At 45.1% G+C, this 5688-nt stretch overlaps 1 long non-coding RNA gene across 1 annotated transcript in view; it reads right to left on the bottom strand.

The window, feature by feature from the left end:
- Window positions 1-4258: 4258 nt before the first annotated feature.
- LOC109304338 overlaps window positions 4259-5688 on the bottom strand; it is a 15312-nt gene continuing 13882 nt past the window's right edge. Inside the window, exons 2-3 of the long non-coding RNA XR_002099364.1 lie at window positions 4538-4542; window positions 4259-4268 (exon numbers count right to left, since the gene is read on the bottom strand). This is a non-coding gene — a long non-coding RNA (uncharacterized LOC109304338). The remainder of the gene's footprint in view (window positions 4269-4537; window positions 4543-5688) is intronic.

Here is a 5688-nt window from a genome sequence, read left to right as displayed (position 1 = left end):
CGATTAAGAGAAAACCCAACAGGTTTTATAGTGGAATTTAAGGAAAGACTGGAATCTAATTCAAATTTCTTCAGATGACCCTACTGCAGGATCCTCAAGCAGAAGCATCACTCCCCACTGGAACTGGTAAATGTATAAGTTCAGACCAGGATCTGAATGTTATGGTTTCAGAATATTTTTATTATTAACTGTCCTTCTGCAATGTATAGTATGTAATATTCAATATAAAAACACACACATTGCAATTTCTGAGTTTTTTTAAAGCAGAATCACATTTTAAGTACCAGGATGCTTTTAAACCAGTTTTTTCATAAACTGTAGAAAACTCTGAGCCAGCACAAATCTGCTTATTTTTGCAAGGAAAAACTGTGTCCAAATACAATATATAGTGACTTGCAAGCTACTTTTCATGTAGCCCATTCCAGTGCCATAGGCAATATGTATCAACCATTTATCTAAGCTCTAAAAACTGCACATCACATCTTTTCTGAATTATATTGTACTATTTACACTCCTTGACAAAGCTGTCAGTATTTGGAAAAGTAAAAATGCCTTATATCATTTTTGCTGTGGGCATGAAGTTATCTAAAAGTCACATTTCACTAGCAATAATGGTAATGCAAAAACTATATTGGGCTAGCTATGCTGAACTCCCCTCAGATAGCATGGAAGAGTAAGGAAGAGATGAAGTCATTGCCCTGTCTCCATGGACCCACCAGTTAGAATTGGCCAAATGTGGAGTAACAGTCAGACATCCTTCTGTGTAATTGGTGCAATGCCTATCACAGCTACCATGAAAAAATTGTGGTTCAATGCCACCAGCAACAGTGGCCAGCATCTTAAAGGTAAACTAAAGACCACAGTATTTACATTTCTAATAGTCTTGACAATTGATATTCCTAGAGTCTCTATCCAACAGTGAGCCTGACACTAGAGGAAGAATCCCTAGGAGTAAGAGGATGTTTCTTTTTCCATGTGTATTCATTCACTATCTTTCCTGTGACTGTTAATTAGTGCCACTTTTAGGGATGTTTATTGTGATTCAGACCTTTATGCATCAGAAGCTGAACTGAGATTTAACATAAATCACATAGAGCACAAAACAGTTTTAGGATGGCAGTGATGTCTATCAGTTCAGTCATGTTGGAATTACAGTTGGGCCTTGATTTACATGGTGGTTACATTCTTGAAAAAAACATGGTGCAAATAGAAATCACATAAAAAGATACCAAGGATCTATGAGAAATAAGGGTTTAGGTTCCAGATGCAGCTGATAATTTGGCTGATAAATGCCCGTGCATGCGCACAACCACAGCACAGCATGCAGGCAGCAAAGAGCAGAGCCCAGCAGCTTGGAGAGCTGCATGCAGCTGATAAGTCTGGTGTGATGGAAGGGAGGGGAGAGGGAAGGCGTGTGGGGGGCGCAGATCAACACACCCCGCTGTGAGGGAGGAGTGGGGGCTGCCCCACCAGAAGCAGGGGCTGCCCTGCCAGAGCAGGGTGGGCATGGGACAGAGCCATGGCCCATCTGGGGAACATGCAGGGGGTGGCTCCCACTGCTGCGCACACCCTGGAATGGCACGGGGGGGGACTGCCCCCAGACATGCGTGGGACAGGGCAAGCAGGCTGCTAGCTGGACTTGAGGCTGCACTAGACTTTTCTTGGTGGTGGCAGTGCTGGATGGGGGCTATAGGGGGAGGCTGCAGCCACCCCAAATTTTTCTGTAGCCCCCCCATAGCCCCTTTCCAGTACCGCTGCTGCCCACCTCAAGCCAAGCCCAGCTCAGCCCCCGCCGAGAAGAGCCCCGTGCAGTCCCAGCTCCAGCCTGCAGCTGCAGCCCACCCTACCCCATGCAGATGTGTGGGGCACATGCCCCCCCAGGCTGCATGCAGCAGGGGGAGCTGCCCCCCTCCTCCTGTCCCCAGATGAGCCGTGGCTCTGTCCCGTACCTGCCCTGCCTCAGCTGAGTAGCACCTGCCCCAGCCCCTGCCCCACTCCCTCCCTCACCACAGGGGGTATTTATCTTCCCCCCACCAAGCCTTTTCCCTCCCCTGTCCCTTTCCAGCACAACACACTTACCAGCTACACTGAAAGCAGCATGATGAAGGTGGGGCAGGAAGCAACCAGCTGATTCTAGATGCGTCTGAATATCTTGGCAACTGCTGCACCATGTAAAAGTAAATCCATGCCATGTACAAAATTAAAGGGTTACAATTAATTGACTGCACATAGGTGAAACTGCAGAAAAAACAACCAGGTAAATCGAGGCCCAACTATATTAACTTACAAGAAAATCAAAGGGCTTTATGGAGTGATCAAAGTCCTGGTCCTCCAGACTACTAGATAGGTTGTATTAGGGGAACTGTAATAAAGATTGGACAGTCCCTAGCTCCACATCACAGGTTCCACCTCTCTCTGTCAAGTGCATGAGCCAGGCAGGTCCCTAACATACTAAATTCAACAGCATAGCTAGGGTAGGGAGACATCGGCAACCATCCTGGGTGCCAACAGGGGCTAAGGGGAAGAAAAAACAGCTTTTCCCATAGCCATGCAATTTTAATTGTGGGGGCAGCAGCAGCCAGAAGTTACCACTGTCCCTGTTCACAACAGCCAATGCGGGTGCTCTGCCGCATTCTAATGGTGCTGTTAGAATTCCTAATTGAAGTGTTTTTAAATGCTTTAAAATATGCAAGGCAAATTTGCAAAGTCATGCTCCATGCATCAGATATAGAGAGTCCAGTTCCATAAAATCAGTAAATCTATCTTTAAGAATATTCCTGTCTTTATTCACAGTGTGAAATCCTGGCCTTATGGGAGTTCTGCCATTGAATTTAGTGGAGCCAGGTTTCACCTATAGTTTCCCTTCCATAGGGGTTGCACTTGTCAGAGATGTCTATGGTTTATACCAAATTTACTTCACTTCTGTCAGCAATAGGGTTCTTTGACTTTCTGGATGTGCTGTAGAGGTCCCCTCCCCTGCCCCATGCCACTTACTATTTTTGCCAAACTTTGAGGAAAATATAAGGCTGTAAGTGATAGCATTGTGGAGGGCAGGATTGCACTGATGGAATTTGGGGGCTTGGTAGAGCAGTTTTATTGCTCTTGCAGTTCAGTGACTGAAAAACTGGCCTACTATATTGAAAACTGCAGTCATGTTTTTCAAAAATTATTAGCAATTGAGTGCCTTGGTTTTTGGGTACCCAGTGTAAGACACCTGAAGGGCCTGATTTTCAGAGGGTGGTTGCTCAGTACTCTGAAACTCAAGTTCTCTTAAGATGCCTCAAGTTAGCCAAAAACTAAGCCACCCAAAATTCCTAGTCACTTTGGAAAATCTTGGGCCTGATCTTATTTTCTCTCTGAGATGTCCAAGTTGCACCCATGTGACTTTTAATCATTTAAGGCCATGTCCACAGGGTGAATTAACCATCTCCAGCAGTGGCACTCTGAAGCATGACAGCCTGCTCTGGACAAGCTGCCTCCTAAACCAGAAGTAGTATACGTGCACATGCACAATGCAACAGGTGAGCTAATTAGCCAATGGGATGCTAGCTAACCCTGCCAGCAGTACTAATTATCCTACCTGAAGTCCCACACAGGTCATGCTAATCTGCTTCCACCTTAGGAGCATGCTGCTTCCAGTAGCATGTCATTTTAGAGCACTGCTGCTGAGACAGTCTATTTTCATTTTAGTAGCTGAATAAAATGCATAAAGAGCATTAGGAACATAACCATAACCCAAGGATCACTTCCCCCTTGGTGGGGTGGCAGAGGAATCCTCATGAGCTACAGAATTAGGCTCTATTTTCCATGCCTCATGATCTTGCATCCCATTGGGCCAGCTTCAACAGAAGGGATGGATGATGCTCTCAGTCCCACACAGCCCAGAGCCAGGCAGTTAGGGCACTTTCTTGGAAAGAAGTAGATGTGGGGTTCACACCTGTCACATGTGGCTTAGAACTTGCCCACTCCTTTGAGAGGTACCCAAACCACCAGACTATTGAGGAAAAGATAACTGAACTTTCCTCTTGACCATCACTGTGCTTTAATTTAAACTAAAGTCAGTTCTGCTATCTATTAAGTATTCTGATTCAAGCAGATGTTTCTCTTCTAAGCAAACTGCTGATCTGGTTTCAAAAATCTGGAATTTTCAAATTTCTTGTGGGTCCCAAGCATGCCGGATGTATGAGGCTATACTGTATTACAAATCAGATGCTCTTGGGCAACCCCCTCCCTTTCCCTCTGTGCTAGCAGCACCCCCCTTTACTCCCCTTCCTATTCCCTCACCCTCTCTACTTATTCTTCTGAGAGGTGATCTGCCTACTGCTGCAACTGTCCTAGCTTCTTCTGCCCTGTTCCAGCTGGGGCTGCAGACAGCAGCTACACAGGGAGCTGGGCTCAGCCAGGGACAGCAGCAGTAGTTTGGTTCACCCATCCTGCCTTTGACCCCAGACTAGCAGAGAAAACCCAGGAACACTAGCAGGGAGGGGAACCCTCCTGCCATTGCTCTTGCTGTCCCAGGTTGAGCTTGGCTCCCCACACAGCCTACCAAGAGTAGGGTAGGAGTGGCTCTGACCCCTGGGTCAGCTGGGACAGCAGTGGCAGGGAACGGGAGGAACAAAGGGAAGAGCTGCTGAGCAGATGGGGAAGGGGGTGCCAAGAGAAGTGATTCTTACCTGCTTCGGGGACTTGGTCCTGCAGCACAGTTTAAAAACAGGGGTGCACCTGCACTACTGAACCCTCTTTGGATCTGGTTCTGCTTATAATGAGAATGAAGATCTAGGAGCCTCCAGTGTTTAGTAAGTGGAATAGGTTCTAGGCCTTCATATTTACAACAGATAGCAATTATTATAGGGTATTAAATATTGCAAAGTGTCAAGAGCCCATGCAGCTGAGGACAAATAAAAAATAAATGAAATTTTAATTGTCCAGATATTCATGCCTGACTAAGGACAGTATCATGCAAACTTCTAATGAGTGAACATTCAGGTGCCAAATGATTACACACTGTTCAGAGACTGAATGACAGTGCATGTAATTATTTCTGACACAGTTTCCTCCAGAGAACAGATATATATTGTTGTGGTCTGAACTAATATTCCCTTGGTGCTGGGTTATCATATTTTGGTTAGAAAAGTTGTACTGAGGAAAGGTAACTTTCTCTTGAATTACTCTACATCAGCATCATTAGCACTGTATCATGTGGCCACTGTAAATCAAAGATCTACACTCACAACCCAGAGATGTGGCCCACAGCCAGTTTGTGATTTTTTTCGTATATGGCTTTGCAAAGGGTCCAGAATTGATCAGAAAGATACATTTTCTCCAGGCTTGACAGATAATTAAACTTTGATGGTTTCTCTTAGATAAGCCTGCTTTTACTAGGAATCCTAACACTCAAGTCAAAACATATGGGGCAAGGGATGCTTTTTAAAAATAATTTCTGCTGACCTGTGTAGCCTATTCATTTTGCATCAGACCTTCCACTATACTTTAGCCATTATTCAAAAAAAGTAACAGTTCAGGACATAAGTCTTCTAGCAGAGTATTTAATATTTTAATTAACATTGCTCAGCCTGCCACTGAAATTTAATTTCCTCTGTGCATCTTTATTTACACAAAACAATGAACCCACAGAGTATCCAGTCTTCACACAACTGAGGTCCAGGGGCCACCGTGGCAGTTTGACAG

Source organism: Gavialis gangeticus, unplaced genomic scaffold (genome assembly GCF_001723915.1).
Source record: "Gavialis gangeticus isolate Ggan-Ray unplaced genomic scaffold, GavGan_comp1, whole genome shotgun sequence".
NCBI classification, from domain to species: Eukaryota; Metazoa; Chordata; order Crocodylia; family Gavialidae; genus Gavialis; species Gavialis gangeticus.
Note: the sequence above shows the minus strand (reverse complement) of the source record. Positions and strands in the feature narration are given on the sequence as shown.